The sequence below is a fragment of the Astatotilapia calliptera genome, chromosome 1, assembly GCF_900246225.1.
Source record: "Astatotilapia calliptera chromosome 1, fAstCal1.2, whole genome shotgun sequence".
NCBI classification, from domain to species: domain Eukaryota; kingdom Metazoa; phylum Chordata; class Actinopteri; order Cichliformes; family Cichlidae; genus Astatotilapia; species Astatotilapia calliptera.
Window position 1 is genome coordinate 4,414,809 of NC_039302.1, and position 10,135 is coordinate 4,424,943.

Consider the following 10,135-nt stretch of genomic DNA (forward strand, 5'->3'; position numbering starts at 1 on the left):
TGGGCAGAAGAGAAAGAAAAGAGGGGAGAGAAAGGAGAGGAGGTAGAGAAGGAAATGGAAAGGAGCCTCGGAGAAAAGAGAGAAAGAAGAGTTGTGACAAGTTCTGAGTGCTCATCAGTTTCCATTTATCCTGAGATGAGAGAAGTCAGAGCAAGGAGCCTTTTACTTAATCACTGATGCTCTTAATTTAGCTGCCTGGCACTGAGCGCTCACATGTAGGCAGATCGACCAGAATCCGCCTGCACTGTGGTTACACTTCTCCTGCATGTGAATGCAACTCACCACAGTGACACTCGCACGCCTTTCACACCAGCGTCAGAGGTGGCTGAACTGTCACAGCCATGCGTGACAGGAATCCATGCAGGGAGGTAATCCTGTGGTGCCACGGCCCGTGGGCACCTTTACAGTGGATACATACAGTCTGTCTTCTTGCTCTTACTGCCTCGCTGCATCAACATCATCAGGGATTCCTGAGGGAGCGTTCATATTAGCCACGTTTGGAGCCGTTTATTCAACCTGTGGGGCTTTAGGTCATTGAGAATAATGAATCTTCATGGAGGGAAATTAACGCATCACCACCAAATGCATTGTTGGTGGTGCTGTTCCATATGTGCTCTTCAAGCTAGCAAAGAGTGTTCATCCTCTCCCAAGTCCAAAGCCCCATTTTGCTTTTTATTTTTTGAAGTGGTCCAGATCCACACAGAAATGTAGTGGTTTCTTTATTTACCCGTGCTCCTCCTACCTACCAAGTTTGATCAGATTTGGCTTGGTAGATTTTGGCCAACAAACAGACAAATGGCAGTGATCGCCTACTTCTATTCTCTCCCTGGCAGAGGACGGAAAGAACAAGCCCAGGATCTGAGACACAGGGAGTGTTTCTGTTCACATCAGGCACTGAGAGCTGACTAAACAACCCCCAGAATCACTCCACCATGTATGCTAACATACTTGTATATATATAATGTGATAGTGTCCTTTTCCTAATTGTTGTAGGATACTAGATGTAGTGTTCCTGCTTCCACAACCTGCATTGAATCAGTGTGTTGCAGGTGATACTGATTGTACCATAGTTTAGCCATTTAACACACAGCACACCTTTCAGTTACTGAAGACAAATATTGAATTTACAGTAAATCCCTCAGAACAAACCACAGTATTCATGACATGCTGTGGTTTCCTCCCATACACACCAGAGCACGAGAGCTTAGTGTGGATCCAACTTGGAAAAACACAGTGATGCTCATACAATAGTGGCTTCTTCATTAAAAGTCAAACTCCCCCGAAACACTCATACTGTTGTTTCTTGCACACAAGAAAGCCACAATTCTTCTCACTCCAAGCTTGATGACTAAACTCATTGAAGAGAAAAACATCACATCATCTGCAAATAGTAGAGACAAGATCCTGATGCCATCAAAACAGATGCCCTCTGCCCCCTGGCTCCACCTGGAAATTCTGTGGACCAATCGCTGGCAAATGTTCTACGGATCCAGAGGCTTTCTCACTGACTTTAATGCAGTCTTGTAGAGCCTTGAGAAACTCAGAGCAAATCTCATCCACTGTGAACAGAAAGCCACTTCAACCTTCTGAGTCATCTGATGGTTTGCCAGGTGACTGAACTTCTTGTTCTGTGCGTTTTCCTCTGCCACAGTCCAATGTGCTTTGCTGCTTTTACCTGCCGATAGTTAACCTCCTCAATATAACAGCTGCCTTCACCTCCAGTGTCCACCGTCTGGTTAGGGGATTACCAGCACGGTAAGCACCATCTACCTCGTGACCACAACTCTGCAAGAGTCCAGTGAGGTGTGGATTGGGCACCAGCTGAAGGTGGAGACGTTTGAGAAGCCAAATCCATCTTTTATACAGTCGTCCCTCGTTTATTGTGGGAGTTACGTTCTAAAAATAACCCGCAATAGGTGAAATCCGCAAAGTAGCTAACTTTATATTTTACAATTATTAAAGATGTTTTAAGTAAAACCCCTCACTACACACTTTATACACTTTTCTCAGACAGGCATGAACATTTTCACACTTTTCTCTCTTGTTTAAACTCTCAAAGTTCAAACCTTCGTAGAAAAATAAGTCCAGTATTATAGAATGAAACCAAAGGCTCCTGCAGGTGGTCGACAGTGTTGTGTTTGTTGGGGAGAAAACTTACAAACACACAGTACAGCACTTCAGAGTCACGCTGCTAGGATCGAAGATTTATGTGAATTTGACAAACTGAAGGCGTTCTGTACTGTACAGGAGACACGGCACGGAGATTGATTAAAAATGGTCTACAGCCAATCAGGATGCAGAATACAATGCGCTGTGCAAAATTTTTTTTTTAAAAATGCATGCAAAATTGCAGAAAAAGAGCGAGGTCACAAAAGGTGAACCGCATTATAGGGAGGGAGCACTGTATACAGTTTATTTGCTGACTACCTGGTATATATAATTTTGTAATCGTTTCGGGCATCATCTGTGATCTCTGACAAAAGTATACATACATACTGATGTTTCTGAGGTGACTGCTAGAGCTGAACTTATAAAGGTAACCATGTACTGTGAGAAGCTGTGTGTACCACAAACAACAGTAGTGTTTGGTGGATTGTGGTTTATGTGCGATGGTGTGTGCATGGCAAGGATTGTGTCGCCCAGTGTTTGTTTGTTTTTCCAATGAAGCCTTGGGCACATGGAAATAAGATCCATCAGGTGTTTCCACCCAAACAAAATGAATCATTTATTGTGGGCTTTGGTCTTAATGAGATTTGTTGACCATCCATTTTTTGCCTTTGTGCGCTGTGTTTAATGTTGCTTTCACAGCTGCAGAGTGACACACTGCTCTGATTTTCTAGCCATAATTACCACATTATGGTGAACATATTAGCAGACAATTGCCTACTTACCCAGACAGCATCCAATATAAGCATCTATTCACAGGTCTATTTGTATCCATCTGATCAATGTTAATCCAACAATGACTCGATGTTTCCACCTGTAGTGACTCCAGAGAGGAACAGCTTTTTCATGGAGTTCCACTATGACTGTTTTTGATGTTTGTGCTTTTATTCACTTTAATAATTCTTTGTAGGTTTTCATATGGGACATGGTGATTTCATTCAATATGAAAGTCAAATATATTAACTGCAGAAGCTTTAACAGCCATTTCCCTTCTGAGAGCAAATCTTAACAGTTTTGGGGGATTTATCCTGACCAGGAGATCAGCTTTGGCTAACATTAGCTTGTGTGTGGGGAGTGCCAGAGGCTTTGTTCAGACCCGACAGCTACGTTATGAGTAAATTTCACACAACAAAGTGTTTCTCGTTTGGACAATAATTAGATGTTAAAATCGTTTTTTAAAAATGTCTAGTAGCACATTCAGTGAAACGAGGAACATCACTGAGTACTGAGCACTGACAGTGATGCTGACAGGAGGCCTTTCTGTTTTAGGCAAGATAAAGAACTGACCCTTATTTATCAGACTGTTGAGCCCAGTGGACCAAACTGACCGAACTCTGAGTGATGATTGTTGCGGGATGTCTTTTATGTGCCATCATAAAATAATACAAACTGCTGCAGGAAAAAAAAAATTCTTGGAATGTTTAGTCTTATCAATTTTTAATGAATTTGAACTGAAAGGTTCATAAATGCTTGCTTGCTGTGGTGGATTAGTGTATTCAGGCATTTTCGTGTTGCAAATGAAGGCCACCAACAGCCTATAGAGAAGTTACATCTGCAAACAAAAGGCTGACATTTGGAGCTATGAAAGCATTATGCACTGAAAATGACAGACGCAGCTTAAACGGAATTGCACAGCCTCTTATTGTCCTTTAAACTGGTAAGAGTTGAATGGTGTACAAACTGAAATAACTTTTCTCTGACTGACCACTAAGAAGGATAAAAGCTCAAACTTTTCCACTTGTATGAATCTCATATACAAAGATTGCAGAGTTTGATAATTGCAGGTGCAATGCTGCCACGTTGCTGTTCATGCAAAACCAACATAAAGAAACATGCATGAAAAAGAAGGAAAACACCCGATCAGGCTGATATCTCAGCAAAGCGCGTGATAGACATTTCACACGTGGCATCTCCAAAACATTAAACGTTTAGCCACCTAGCTTAATTGTTTACGGCAATTAGGGAATATCACTTTATTCAGTCAAATATTTAGTACGCGGTGTTTGCATGTGTGGGACTCTCGGCTCATACATGCAAACATTTTGGTATCTCTTGTGCCACAAATACATTTTATATATACTTTATTTTACTTAAAATGTGAAACTGTACTGCAGTATTTTTGTCTTTTTATTTTGTATGTCAGTGTGTATTTTTACATCTCATAGTTATGGATGCACTTGTATAAAGTTAGTGTGTGTGTGCGTGTCTGCATTAATCACACCTTGTGTTTTAGAGGTGGGCCTTCTTCTTGCTCCCGTCCATCAACACCTGGGCACCTGAGCTGACTTTACCTGTTACTGATCAGCTGCTCTTTATTTAGGCTGGCATAAGCCGGCCGCTCGACACCAGATGTTTATTTAACGAACAATTTGTGGGTTTTTCTCTTCTGTGTTTGAATGTTGTCTAACTTTTTTGTGGGAGCTCTCAATTTATCTTTGGCTTCCTTTCTGGGACCTGGGCTGAGAGTTACCTGGGAGTGAGTGACTAAAGTGAAAGGAGGCAGCAGGTATGTTGACGGGAATCTCTTTTAACTGGGAGGTTGAGGATCAGATGGCTTGTTTTTTTCTGCTGCTGCTAATGATCTGAAGTTTCCATTGTCTGCATTTTTTAATCATTCACTGTAAATAAACGCACTGAACATGGACGCTGTGTCGGTATTTTGAGTCAGACATGACACTAGAGCAGGTGTCCCATTACCTCGTTTGTATTTTTATTAGTTTAACTGTGTGCCGGGTGGCGGCCAGGAGCGGAGGCCCTGGCGGACTGACCCCCGGCTGCCAAGACTGGCAATAGGGACATGGAATGTCACCTCTCTGGTGGGGAAGGAGCCTGAGTTAGTGCGTGAGGTTGAGAGGTACCGGCTAGATATAGTCGGGCTCACCTCTACGCATGGCTTGGGCTCTGGAACCAGTCTCCTGGAGAGGGGCTGGACTCTGTCTCAGTCTGGAGTTGCCCCTGGTGAGAGGCGGCGGGCTGGGGTGGGTATTCTAATATCTCCTCGGCTTGCTGCCGGTACGTTGGGGTTTTTCCCGGTGGACGAGAGGGTTTGTTCCCTGCGCCTTAGGGTCGGGGAATGGGTCCTGACTGTCATCATGTCATGTTATGCGCCGAGTGGCAGTTCGGAGTACCCAGCCTTCTTAGAGTCCCTGGGGGGGGGGGGGGGGGGGGGGGGTGCTGGAAGGTTGTCCCGCTGGGAGACTTCAATGCTCACGTGGGTAACGACAGCGAGACCTGGAGGGGCGTGATTGGGAGGAACGGCCTCCCTGATCTGAACCCGAGCGGTGCTTTGTTATTGGAATTCTGTGCTAATCACAGTTTGGCCATAACGAACACCCTGTTCGAACATAAGAGTGTCCATAAGTGCACGTGGCACCAGGACGCTCTAGGCCGTAGGTCGATGATCGATTTTGTAATCGTATCACCAGACCTGCGACCATATGTTCTGGACACTCGGGTAAAGAGAGGGGCTGAGCTGTCAACTGATCACCACCTGGTGGTGAGTTGGATCAGGTGGCAGGGGAGGACGCTGGACAGACCTGGTGTACCTAAACGCGTAGTGAGGGTGTGCTGGGAACGTCTAGCAGAGGCCCCAGTCTGCGAGATCTTCAACGCACACCTCCGGCAGAGCTTCAACAGCATTCCGAGGGAGACTGGGGACATTGAGTCCGAATGGACCATGTTCAGCGTCTCCATTGCCGAAGCTGCTGCATTGAGCTGCGGCCGCAAGGTGGTTGGTGCCTGCCGTGGTGGTAATCCCCGAACCAAATGGTGGACACCAGAGGTGAAGGGAGCCACCAGGCTGAAGAAGGAGTCCTATTGGGCTTGGTTAGCCTGTGGGACTCCGGAGGCAGCCGACAGGTATCGACAGGCCAAGCAGAATGCGGCTCGGGCAGTGGCTGAAGCAAAAACTCGGGTGTGGGAGGAGTTCGGAGAGGCCATGGAAAAAGACTTTCGGACTGCCTCGAAGAGATTCTGGCAAACCGTCAGGCGTCTCAGGAGGGGAAAGCGGTGCTCTACCTGCACTGTGTATAGTGCTGGCGGAGCGCTGCTGACGTCGACTGAGAAAATTGTCAGGCGGTTGAAGGAATACTTCGAGGACCTCCTTAATCCCACTGACACGTCTTCCGAGGAGGAAGCAGAGTCTGGGGATGAGGGGAATGACCCGCCAATCACTGAGGTCACTGAGGCAGTTAAACAACTCCTTGGTGGCTGAGCCCCTGGTGTTGATGAGGTCCGCCCCGAGTTCCTGAAGGCTCTGGACGTTGTAGGGCTGTCCTAGTTGACACGCCTCTGCAATGTTGCGTGGAGATCAGGGGCAGTACCTGTGGACTGGCAGACTGGGGTGGTGGTCCCCATCTTTAAGAAGGGGGACCAGAGGGTGTGTTCCAACTACAGGGGGATCACACTCCTCAGCCTCCCTGGGAAAGTCTATGCCAGGGTGCTGGAAAGGAGAGTTCGTCCGCTAGTCGAACCTCGGATACAGGAGGAACAATGCGGTTTTCGTCCTGGTCGTGGAACACTGGACCAGCTCTTTATCCTCTCCAGGATACTTGAGGGTGCATGGGAGTTTGCCCAACCAGTCTACATGTGTTTTGTGGACTTGGAGAAGGCATTCGACCGTGTCCCTCGGGGTGTCCTGTGGGAGGTGTTGCGGGAGTATGGGGTGTCTGGCCCATTGCTACGGGCCATTCGATCCCTATACAACCGTTGCAAGAGTTTGGTTCGCATTGCCGGCAATAAGTCGGACTCGTTCCCGGTGGGTGATGGGCTCCGCCAGGGCTGCCCTTTGTCTCCGGTTCTGTTCATAATTTTTATGGACAGGATTTCTAGGCGCAGCCAAGTGGCGGAGGGCTTTCGCTTTGGTGGCCTCAGAATCTCATCTCTGATTTTTGGTGGAGTTCAAGTATCTCGGGGTCTTGTTCGCGAGTGATGGGAAAAGGGAGCCAGAGATCGACAGACGGATTGGGGTTGCAGCTGCAGTAATGCGGACGCTGCACCGGTCCGTCGTGGTGAAGAGGGAGCTGAGTGTAAAAGCGAAGCTCTCAATTCTCAACCGGTCGATCTACGTCCCTACCCTCACCTATGGCCACGAGCTGTGGGTAGTGACCGAAAGGACGAGATCGCGGATATAAGCGGCAGAAATGAGCTTCCTCCGAAGGGTGGCTGGCCTCTCCCTTAGAGATAGGGTGAGAAGTTCGGCCATCCGGGAGGGGCTCAGAGTAGAGCCGCTGCTGCTCCACATCGAAAGGAGCCAGCTGAGGTGGTTCGGGCATCTGACAAGGATGCCCTCTGGGCGCCTCCTGGGTGAGGTGTTCCAGGCATGTCCCACCGGGAGGAGGCCCCGGGGCAGACCCAGGACATGCTGGAGAGATTATATCTCTTGGCTGGCCTGGGAACGCCTTGGTATTCCCCCGGATAAGCTGGAGGAGGTGGCTGGGGAGAGGGAGGTCTGGGCCTCTTTGCTTAGGCTGCTGCCCCCGTGACCCGGCCTCGGATAAAGCGGATGAAGATGGATGGATGGATGGATGGATGGATGGATGGATGGATGGATGGATGGATGGATGGATGGATGTTTGGAATCTAAACAATATTGTCATGGTCCTGAGTCTGAGGACTCAGTGTTTTGTGTTTCCTTATGCTTTCGTTCATTCCGAGTGTGTTTTCTGTTGTGATTTTGCCATTTGTTAGGTTTCTGTTCTTTGCCTGCTTGCTCCCACTTCTCTGTGTTCCCTCTGTCTGTCCATGGTGTTATTGTGTCTGCTCATGAGTCTGCCTGTAAAGTTCAGTGTCCTGTCTGGTTCTCTGTGTCTGTTAGTTTCCTGTTTTATTCTGAAAGTTCATGTCTCATGTCAGTGTGTTCAGTTTTACCTCTCCCCTCTCTCGTTAGCCTAATTGCTCCCAGCTGTGTCTCCCTCCTGTGGCCCATTCCCTGATTACTCCCCGTGTATTTAAGCCCTGTGTTTTCCTGTGCTCTCTGTCGCGTCGTCTGTTTAACTCCATGTCCGTCTGCACCATTCTGTGTAACCTGGTGTTCAGTCTGCGGCTCTCTGCCATCTTTCATTGTGTATTTTGTTTGGTTTAAGTTGAGTTCTTTAGTTTTCCCCAGTTTAGGTTGGTTTACTCCCTGCTCTACTCCTCCTGTTTTTGTCACCTTATCACCTCTGCAAATAAACATTCACTCGCACCCCAGTCAGTGCCTGCATCTTGGGTCCTTTTCTCAATTCACCACACGACTGCTGTGCAGCCGTGACAAATATAATAAAGAAAAACACACATTTGTTCTTTTGGATTCTAGAAATGTGCTGTAGTGCATATTGAATAATATGCTCAAGTTATTCTTGTCCAGTTTCATACAAATCATTACCTGTGACCTACTCCCGCGTAGTGTTTATGCTAAATACAATAGCACTCCCTCCAAAGTAAACATTACCCAGAGTGCTTCTTGTTGTTATCCTTGGATTCATTGCAAAGCTCACTCTATATTTTATCAGTCTGTACGATATGTGTTCCAACTTACAGCATTGTTTAATTTGCTATGTTTAATTTTTTCAGTCTCATTGCTGCATGTGTGTAAAATCGAGCCGTGCTGTCTGCCTTCACCAACATTTGAGAAAAATGGATCGTCCTAAAGAGGTCATTGACTCTGAGCGTTGGACTCTAACAGGATGCCACCTTTGCAAAAAGTCCGTTTGTGACTTCTTCCCTCCAACGTATTCAACAATCAGCTGTAAGTGATTGCAAAGTGGGAGCATTTAGAAACTGCAGCAGCTGAGCCTTGAGGTGAGAGACCATGTAAGTTTCAGAGCATGCTCACCAAATGTTGCATATCAGCACAGAAAACTGCGAGCTTTGTTACAGGACTCTGGTCTTTAAGTATGTTTAAGTAGTGTGCAGTGTCATGATCATTTTGAAGAAAACAAAAAACATTTCCCCGTCTTGCACTGGAAATACACTGTACTATTGTGGGACGGCCCACATTATGGAGTAGATTACTTTCTATTTTCTATATAAATTTTTTTACATCTTTGTTTGATATTCACTGTGCTGATGTGGATGATGAATGTTCTATAATGGAATTTCCTATTATCCCGCCATTATAAATGTAATAAAGATTGACTGTACAAGAAACTCCTTATTACCTGCAAGTTAGGTAAGTCACTCCATCTTATATTATTACAAGATCACAAGATGAAGAAATGTTGTCTGTTTTTCCACAAAGTTATCAAGAAATGATGCAGTATTTAAATAATTTGTCTCCTTTCCTGTAAAATACATAAAATTTCTTGAATTAAAAAAAAAAAGGTGAAACTGGAACAATGATTATTTATTTGTTTCCTGTAAAAACCTGACTTATCCCCACATTATAGTGTGTCAACCTCTAAATATTTGTAGGTACATTAGAAATAAAACACCCTGAAATTTGTTTTCATCACAGGGGAATCGGGCTCGAGTCGTATTATGAAGTCTTACTAGAGTTCCTATGACTGAGCTGGTCCTGTACATATAATGTGTAGGTGGTCCATCACAATAACACCTCTTTGCAGAAATAATCAGAAATCACAGGAAGTGTGGGAAAACTCTGACAGCACCAGATAATGATGCGGTCAGACTAATAGAACAGACATTTACCAATATACAACAATGACCATTAGAAAGGAGCACTGGAAAACCAGCTAATAATATCCCAGCGGCAGAAACTGTGTCTCAGTTCCAGCTGTGAAGTGTGAGTCTGACTAAAACTCATTTCATGAATCATGTCAGGATCCACCGACATGTGCTGAGGTCTCTCTGACTTTCTCTTCTATTCTCTGCAAAAGTCTTGAAGCCCAAAAGGCAAATATATAAAAAAAAATGAATAAAAACTTTAACTTTCTGGGGTCGTGAGTGCCGTTCTCATTCAGCTGCCACTAGGGTCATGTACACAGATATATACAATACAGTGGCTTTTTTTCCCTGAAACATTGTCTGA